This window comes from Acinonyx jubatus, chromosome B2 (genome assembly GCF_027475565.1).
Source record: "Acinonyx jubatus isolate Ajub_Pintada_27869175 chromosome B2, VMU_Ajub_asm_v1.0, whole genome shotgun sequence".
In the NCBI taxonomy this organism is placed as follows: Eukaryota; Metazoa; Chordata; class Mammalia; order Carnivora; family Felidae; genus Acinonyx; species Acinonyx jubatus.
In genome coordinates this window covers 146735957-146745799 of record NC_069385.1, presented here as the reverse complement: position 1 = coordinate 146745799, position 9843 = coordinate 146735957, and the positions used below count along the sequence as shown (strand labels likewise).

Here is a 9843-nt window from a genome sequence, read left to right as displayed (position 1 = left end):
CGAACTCAGGAAACCGTGAGATCGTGACCTGAGCCGAGATCAAGAGTCTTCAGGGGCACTAAGGAATCTACTCCTGAAATCATTGTTGCACTATATGCTAACTAATTTGAATGTAAATTTTAAAAAAATAAAAAATAAAACAAGTTAAAATTAAAAAAAAAAGTCCTTGGCTTAAGGGACTGAGCCACCCAGGCACCCCTGTCTCGCCCAGTTTAGCAAGAATCCTGCAAAGTCCGCTGCATAAGAATTCTCCCAGCTGTGACATGGGATCAGATTCCTCGGCCTCTACCCTTGAGCTGTGGCCCTGTCTTTCACAAGAATCCCAGTGTCGGAAGTCTCTCCTCTTAGCCATCCTCAGGGCGGTAACTCTCCAACGATCTGCGCTGTGTTTGGAGTTGGGTTCAGTCCCTCTCCCCATGACAATGGTCTTGAGTAAAATCTCACCATTTTTTAATGATGGAGGCAGGTTGGGTGGGAGGACCCACAGGGGCTCCCAGAGGACCAGCCAAGAGGGTCTTTGGCTTCGAGCAGGATCGAAATCAAACAGAAGCCAGAAGGAAGCGAAACCAGTTCGGTGAATAGTTGAATAGTGTAAGTGGTAAGAGTGTCGCAGACGCAGAGTCTGGAAGACTCGGGAAGGGAAGGAGAGTGAGTCTTGTCGCCTGCAGTTAAGAGTTTATATCGGAGGGAGGTCCAGAGTCCTTGTCCTTAAGGAATCCGGGGCAGGGGCCAATCCAGGGCGAGCGACAGGTGGACAGGAAGTGTTATTTCACAGATCACCGTGGGTAAGGGGTACTGACGCAGCACCAGCCGGGTTTGCTGGAAGCCAGTGTCCCGAACACGCTCGGGATCCGGTGTCCGGGGGGCCTAGGAGGAAACTCAGAGAAAGACTGACTTTCTCGCCTCCCCCCTCGGAATGGGCACAGAACCTCTTTGGTTTACTCCCAGGCAGGTGAACAGAACAGGAGTACGCGGGGCCTAGCCGAGAAACAGCAGGACTGCGCCGTTCTGAAAGAGAGGCCCTCCGGTCTCCCCATGTCACCGACAAGCGTCGGAATAAGTTCTCTGTACCAATGCTAAGGAACACTCTCGTTTTCCGGTATAGCGTGATATCAACTCTTAAAATTCTCACCCAGCATAAAGCTTTCTCCTTTCCCGGCTCGGGCCTTTTCACGATGCTGACGCTGCAGCGGGCAAGGAGGTACGTTTGGTCTCCTGAACTCTCCCTCCTCACTCACGCCGCCCGGACTGGCTGCTGTGAGGTTGGGCTGTGTCTTCCAAGCCCCCCACCCGGCACCCCTCCCTACAGCACACGTCCCCCCAGGCACCCCTCCCTACAGGAAAGAAGCCTCAGTCCCTTAGAGGAGGAGACACATACCCATCACCAAGAAACACCCGCCTTTTTCTGAGATCCACGGAAGAATGGCTCACCCTCTCTGTCCCTCCCTCCGCACTCAGCCATCAGAGCAGCCACTCAGGCTCGCGCTTCTAGATGTTTTTAGCCATAAACCCAGAAGTTTTCTGAACCCTGTCCTTCTGGGATTTTTAGGGAGACTCATCACATAGGCCTGAGGCTCAGTAACTCAATCTCTAGTCCCTCTTCCCTTCCTGGAGGATGGGGGTGGGGGCAGCCGAACATTCCAAGCTCCTGATGGTGGCTCCGTCTTCCGGTGACCAGCCCCCACCCAGGACCCCACGCGGAGTCGCCCCTTTGGAACAAAAGACGCCCCTGTCACCGAGGACATTCCAAAGGGTTTAGCAGCTCTGCACCAGGAACTGAGGTCAAAGACCGAGTTTAGAACAAAAGACGCTCCTAGTGCTCTTGTCACTTGGGGAAACTACAAGGGACTTGGGAGCTCTGTGCCAGGAACCGGGGACAGAGGCCGCTGTGTACCCACACACAGTCTAAACTGAACAGCACGGTCTAAACTGTTGGGTCCATTCATATGCAGATTTTTCAGTAACTATAGCACGGTGTTGTAAATGTATCTTTCCTTCCTTGTGATTTCTTTCTTTTTTCCTTTTTTTTTTTGTTTTTTTTTTTTTTTGTTTTAAGTGATCTCTGTGCCCCACGGGGAGCTTCAGAGTCAATGCCCTCCTCACTGAGCCAGTCAGTCCCTGGGATTTTCTTAATAACATTTCTTTAGCTTACTTCGTTAGAAGAATACAGTATACAAAATGGTGTCAATTCTTATAGATAAGGGTTCCGGTCAACAATAGGCTATTAGTAGTTAAGTTTGGGGGGAATCAAAAGTTATCTCTGGATCTTTGACTGCATGGGGATCCGGGCCCTAATCTCCCACATTGTTCAAGGTCAACTCTCTCTCTCTCTCTTTGTATATAATGCTGTACTGTATATGAAATATCACACAGCAGGCCTCTACTGTACCCAATCTCGAAAATACGACACCCCATAATGAAAACCCAGGGAATTCACCATCATGCCATTCTTCGGGTCCCAAGTTCTCTTCTTTCTTCTCCACACCTTTCAGGGTCTCCTTACATTTGGTTTACACCTAACGCCTGGGATTCTTAGCTGTGCTCAGTGGACGGTTTAAGGAGACGTGACATGTGTGTTCCGTCTACAGAGGTCAGCCTCCTTTCAGTCGATTTAGGTTTTTTTTAATTTTTTTAAATTTACATTTATTTACTTTTGAGAAAGAGTGAGACAGAGCATGAGTGGGGGAGGGGCAGACAGAGGAAACACAGAATCTGAAGCAGGCTCCAGGCTCTGAGCAAGCAGTCAGCACAGAGCCCGATGCGGGGCTCGAACTCGCGAACTGTGAGATCGTGACCTGAGCCAAAGTCTCTCAACCGACTGAGCCACCAGACGCCCCTCAGCCTATTTAGTTTTTATAGTTTCACTTTCATCAGCCCCACGAGTAAGAGCGTGTTGTGAGGTGGATTCTAGAAGTCAGGGAATCATCAGAGTAACGGATTTTACATTTGGCCTCAAGCACCACGAAGTAGGGGTGGGTATTGCGACATCCAGATTTGGCCAGTGGACGTGTCTCCAAAGTCTGTTCTTTTGGCCTCATTATCTTTCACACTTCTTCACACCTTGATTGACCGTGCATGAGGTTACAAATTTTATCTTGCAATTTCTTGGGCCTTGACCCTGGCTACACACACACACACACACACACACACACACCAAACAGTGGAAGCCGTTGGCTTATATAATCCAAAACGAGGGGAAACAGTAACCTTGGGGACTAAAACGAGACGCCCTCAAATCGTCTGCTTCATACACACAGAGGCTAAAAGGAATTCATGTGAAAAAAGAAAAGTTCAGTCTTTCATTTGGATTTCTGGGCTATCATTCCACCAGAGATGTTTTTTGGAGGCTCACTTCATTTCTCTCTAGTTCTGTGCCAAGTGAGATGGATTGGAGTTTCAGAATCGTAATGAGAAGCCGTGTTTTAGGTCTTTTTCTTATTCTGACGAGCAGTTTTTCTTGTCACCCTCTGCTCTCCTTTCTGCCCCTTCCCTCTGCTCCCCCAGGTCCCTCAGGAGACCGCCAGAGCGCTCTGAGGCCCAGCCAGCAAAGTGTAGCTTCCCATTTACCAAGCAACTTTGGAACAGAGGCTATTTCTGAATCGGGAAAGAAACGCACTGGCGTATTATTTTCGACAGAGAAGTTAAAGATCATTAATAGTGCTTGTTATATTTAGCAAAAAAGTGTTGCTTTTTCCCCTAAAGTGCTGAATTATAATAGTTTCCTTAGGACTGATAACTACGGACACGGAATTTCCTATCTACTACCAAAAAGTGCCATTTTAGTAAGAAAAAGAGAAAAAAAGCCATCAGTTATTTAGTGGACCTTATACATATGCTGTAATAAAGGTGTAGAAATGGTGTTAGAAAAAGCAGCGCTCGCCTAGATTGAGGGTAAAGCGACTCACGAGCCAAATCCTGAAAGATGGGGAGGACTTTGCCAGAACAAGGGTTGGGGGTGGTTGGGGGTGTATTTCGAGCAGAGAGAGCAGCGTCCACAAAGTCACGAGAGCACAACGAACCCTGGAGACTCTGAGGAACAGCCAGAGTCCTTAGCTGGGAGCAGCAGAAAGCTGACCGATTTTAACGAAAATGAATCAAATGTGTCTTTCAGAGTTTACAGTACCCTTTCCAAACACCTTGCAAAGGGAGGTGTGTTGGATTGTTTTCAAAACTTCAAAGTACTTTCTGGAGAAATATGTCTGTGGCTTATATACTTATAATTACTATATTATTAATTATTTAATACAAGCGTGGTGTAGGGAGATTCCATCAGCTGAATCTCTGGTGTGGATTATTGGTTTTAGCAACATACGGAAGCCATTCAGCTGATATCCAGTGTTCACGTTGGGGGCAGCCAATTCCAATCATGAGACAACAAAATGAGGCCAGAAGGAGGAGTCCCAGATTTGGTAGAATCGTTATCAGGGCTGAGTTGCTCTTTGGTCTTCTCGGTTTGCTGCCCTTGGCTCCTTGACCTTCAGATCGTTTTTATGCCTCCTAAGGTATTTGCAGAGTCGCGGCACTATGGGTACAGTCTTTAGCTGGGCTTCACTCAGCAAACCTTTGCTGAGCACACACTAGGGTCCCCACTTGGCCAGGCTCTGAGATACAAGAGTAAATCGGATGTGACTCCTGTCTGTGGGGGAGTTTAGCGCCCACTGGGTAAGTGCGATAAGATCCATGATTATAACACAATTCCTTTAGGCCTCCAGTGGCTGAACGAGGCAGGACCCCAGGGTGGGGTTGAAGCTCCATACAAATCAGCTTCCCCACTGGCTTATATCGGCAGTAGTGACACTTGTGGCTCTTCAGGTTTTTTCTGCACCTGAATTTCAGGTGTTACCAGTAATGCAGGTGGCGCAGCGGCTCAATTTCCATTTATCAGGAGAAATTTCAATCTCAGAATCGTCTCCTTTTGTTCGCAGCAATTTTCTGAGAATACAGAATAGAGATGCAGTCGGTTCATTTCTAGTTCTTGATTCCGGTGTCAATGAAACATTCCTTTTGAAATCATCTACCAAAGATGAAGAAAAAAAAAAAAAAGCCAGCTACTGGAGGCCCCAGTGAGATTCGAACTCACGACCCCTGGTTTACGAGACCAGTGCTCTAACCCCTGAGCTACGGAGCCTTGGTGAGTCCCCTTCTGACTCCTTGTCCTAAGGTTGATTATATATTCAAATGTCTGGGTTCCCGTTTTTTAAGGTTCTGGGAATTCCTTGTTCCACCCTCATCCCCTTTCCTACTTTCTCCGTGACAGTTTCAACATCAGAAGGGCTGTCTGGGGACCGGGCTCGGACCAGCAGCGCCTCAAAGTAACGAGACCGGGGTCAGGGAGGAAACGCGCCCGGAAGCCGCGGGCCCCCGAGCCAAGCCCGCAGCAGGTGCGCCTGGAGCTGGCAGGGACCGCTTCCCTCCGTACTCTCGCGGCTCGGTCGCTGGCTTACACGGAAACAGGAGGAACCAAACCCAAACACACCTCGACTGCTGGCCAGGCCAAAGGAGTCATGAAAACGACCCGGAAAAGCAAGATTCCGGCGCTGGGAAGCGGGGGGCCGCGCGGCGCTTCCGCCCGGGACTCCGGAATGCGCGCTCCACGCGGCAGGGGAGAGGCCGTGCGTCCCTTGCCTGCAGGGCCGGCGGCCAGCCGGGCAGAGGGACCCACAAGCTGGGACAACCACCGTGCGCAGGCGCAGCACTGCCTGTGTGCCCTGGGGCCTCACGAACGCACGCGACCGGAAACCTAACAAGGGGTGGGCATGTCCATGAAGGTGAGAGCGAGGTCAGTGGAGGGGGTTCAATGTTACCACTTACTCTTCCGCGCCGTGCTGACCCCGCTAGGATTAGAGGTCCGCCCCCGGCTCCGGGAGCGGCCAGTGTGTTCACATTCTCCAAAATCCTCGACTTGCCTGCGCGGAAGGGCCCTGTCTTCCGAAGCTTGGCGTCGACGCCCGAGTATCGGAGAAGGGGGTGCAGGCCCGAGGAGGGTCAGAAAGTCCCCAGCCGGCCTGTGATTTGCAGGTTTGTGTACAATGTTCACTTCCTGCTTCTAGCACCTAAAGAAATGTATAACGTCAGTGAAACAGGCCTGTTAGGGCCAGAGAAATCACTTGAACTTTTTTTTTGGGGGGGGGGGGTGTTTTATTTTTTAATGATCTTAAGTTATCTCAGTGGGCTCTCTGCCCTTCCCTGTCTGCAGAGACAAAGGCTGAAATGCATTCATTCGATGAGCCCTTGGGCTGGATTCTGTGCAGGCTCCTTGTCTTTCGGCAAGTCCTCAGTAGGTAGAGACCGCGCGGCGTGCGTGCCAATCTCGACCACGCGGTGTGTGTGACAGACTGTTTCACCTGCAGATACAGTTATATTGAGAGCGTTTTTGCAGCTCTGCGAAGGCCTGCAAGAAACCACAGTTCTCGAAGGGGACGAGCCCAGATAGCACTCTTCTCCCAGCTCGAGTCTCCAAAAGTCAGCTAAGCCTTGCCTGGAACTCAAGACCTCAGGGGCAGGAAGACAGACGGCTCCAGGCTCTGATCATGGAGGCATGGCCCCCTCATAAGAATTAAAGAACTCTCTTTAAGAAAACGGGAAAGGAAGCAGAGAACACAGTCGGGAGGGAGACGGGAAGGACGGAAGTAGGAGATAGACACCCGCCTCCATCAAGTCCCCAGATCTGTTGCCAATACTCCCAAGGGGTCCTGAACCACCCCTCTCCCAGGCCCGAGTCTCCAGGTGGGACTCTGAATTTTGGTCCACTTCCACTAACACCGCACTAAGGTACTATATAGCCACACAGGATATCAGGTGGCTCTTACAGATTTTTAGAAGAAAACTATATCAATATGGGGAAAGGCCATAAAATACCAGTAAGTGAAAAAGGCTGAGTGCAAAACTACATGATACGATCACAGTTTTATTCTAAACGCCTTGCACCTTGACTTAGAAGGAAATAAGTCAGCACAGTGGGGACTCTCCGTTGGCTTTTGAATTTATTTATGTGTAAAGCCCTCTATAATTAGCTTGTAATGCTTGTTCAATCATACAAATTAAAAGATACTTGAGTAATATTTCTCTGTGTTTGGTTGAGCCTTACTTACGGTAAATGTGATTTGTGGAGCCAAAGGATTCAGAATTCCATAAATGTAGGACCCAGCCCTTTGATTCTGTGATGCTAACCTTGACAATTCACTTTTCCCTACTGTTGTTATTAATTTTTACCTCCTTCTGATGTAGGAAATCTTTGCCTAACTGGAATTTGGTTTTCGTTTTTTAAGTTTATTTACTTATTTTGAGAGACAGAGAGAGAGAAAGAGCATGAACAGGGGAGGGACAGAGGGAGAGAGAGAGGGAGAGAGAGAATCCCAACCAGGCTCTGCACTGTCAGCACAGAGCCGGACATGGGGCCTGACCTCATGAACCGTGAGATCATGACCTGGGCCGAAACCAAGGGTCAGATCCTTAACCGACTGAGCCACCCAGGCACCCCTAGAATTTGTTTTAACGGGTGTTTTCGGAGAGCATTGGATTGATCTCCAAATTTAGGGTTAGGTTCAAGAGAGGAAATCGGGGACCTCTACTTCTCTCTTGGCATCTCACATCTGCCGGTAGCTTCCACGGGCTGAATCCACATAGGAGGTCGCGGGGCAGGAGAGCCCAACGGGATACAGCCTTCCAGGGAAGAAACGCAGGCCAGAGAATGGGTCTGGATGAGCAAAGGAAGGATGAGCAGCACCCTAATGTAACTGCAATGATAGGGTTAGGGTAGGGTTGGTCGAGTCGTGAAATTCTTGGATGGACCTTGGGTAATAGGGTAGGTTGACGCTTGAGCAGTGGATACATAATATTTACTTCTAAACAGCTTGAATTGGCCCATATTGGGAGTACAGCCATTGCAGTATGTTGGCCACTCACTGCCATCGGGTGAGGAGGAAGGCAGGAAGTCTAGTCCTTTCTGGCAGACGCCTCCCAGGGAGACTGGTCTGCGAAAGGCAGCTCTCCTGTGAAATAAGGCTGGTTCTGGAGAACATGCCATGGGGCTTCTGGTTTCATTCCAAACACCACCTAAGGCTGCAGTCATATCTCCTGCTCGAGAGGCGGTCAAGTCTGTTTCTCTTGGGGACCCCATGAGCTACATAAATAATGTTTTGGAAATCTCGTTCTGATTATACCGGTAGCATGGATTATCTTTTTAAAACGCACGATCCTGCCCTACACTTGAGTGTTGGAACACTCCCCTAATACCAGGAATGTGCAAAGTTGCTGGTCAGGAAACATCCGTTTCTGGTCCACAGAGAGGTAAGCTTGTTCCAGAATGTAATTAAATGCACTCCTACCTTCCCTGAGGAACTTTCACTACAAACAATCCATCAACAGAATTAAACAAGATGCTCACCAATACAACTGATTTCTTTCTGGCACGAGCTCCCTATCTTGGAACAGAGAAGACTGGTGGTAGACAATTTATGGACTGTGGTGGTCTGCCGACCGTACGTTGAGTGGCTGTGTTCGGTTTTATGTCCTTCTTGTCACTTGCCCTCAACAGACTCTCCGCAGACAGTATCCACACACCTTTGTGTGCCGTTGGGCTGATGGGTAGCTGGTTAGTTCCATTGGACACAAGCAGAGAGAAGATCCTGGTTTTGCAATAGCTCCTTTCCAGCCAACAGGACTCAACTGGGATCCGTAACACCTTTCCTTACAACTAATACCCAGTGTGGCTTCTGTTGGCCTTTGGAATCCCTCATGGGTAAGATTTAGTGAGACAAAGGCTCTTGCCTCCTCTTTTACAGGGTGAGAAAGGGGGCAGCAGGAGCCAAGAAGGTACACACACATGTCTAGCTAGGCATAAATAAGTGTCACTGGGTCCCAAAGAGGCCTGGGAGAGAAGGTCACGGGCAAGAATGTCGGGGGCTCCATAAATGAGACACCCTGTTCTGGTTCCGGGAAGAGACAGAACAGAAGAGCGTATCTGGTCCACCCAGCCCACCTGTATGGGGAATGTAGAGCTAGATTTTTCGCTCTCTGCAGTGGAGAAAGGGGATAAAGCACACTCCAGTGCGGAGAAGGTGATGGTGACGCCAGCACGAGACCGGGGGAAGGAACGTGCCTACGTCTCTGCCTTTCGCAAACCTCTGCACCCCAGACATACCCCCCACCCACCCTAGGTCACGCGTGTCCCTAAGCGGCAGCTAATCTAGAGTAGAGAGAAATTGTTAGCCCTCGAAGCCTGGAGTCGGGCCACTCCTCTGAAAGGACGTGAACAACAGATAACAGAAAAGAAACGGAGGCCCTAACCTTCCCCCAGAAGAACAACAAAGAGCCCAGAGTTGCCAGTGCACTCAGAATAAAAACCACGGAACAACAGATTCGCGAGAGAGTCGGCAAACTCTTCCTGGAAAGGGCCAGACGGTAAACATTGTAGGCTTTGCGGGCATATGGTCTCTGTCGCCACTACTCAGCTCCAGACTGTGGCTCAAAACTCATCTCAGATAAATAATACATAAGCGAGGAAGCGGGGCTGTGTTCTTACAGCACTTCATTCACAACACTGAAATTAGAATTTCATACAATGTTCACAGGTCATGAAATATTCCCTTGACGTTTTCAACTACTCTAAAATGTCAGTTTTAGCTCACAGGCCCTGTACAAACGGGCCTCGGGCGGGATTTGGCTCCCGGGGCTGGTTCCCTGATCCCAGAATAGAATACACTACGGAATGTCAAATACAGGTAAATACCAGCTCTCAAAGTCTGCTCTGCGGTGGGAGCTCCATTATCTGGATTTCTTGTCTTTTCCTTTTTGTCTTGTTCCTTTAATTGTCCTATGATTGCATTTGCTATTGTTTCAGTT

At 49.3% G+C, this 9843-nt stretch overlaps 1 non-coding gene across 1 annotated transcript; it reads right to left on the bottom strand.

Annotated features, from left to right (window-relative positions):
- Positions 1 to 5055: 5055 nt before the first annotated feature.
- Positions 5056 to 5128, bottom strand: TRNAT-CGU (transfer RNA threonine (anticodon CGU)). The gene has a single exon. It is a non-coding gene; the product is annotated as a tRNA-Thr (tRNA).
- Between the last annotated feature and the right edge of the window lie 4715 nt (positions 5129 to 9843).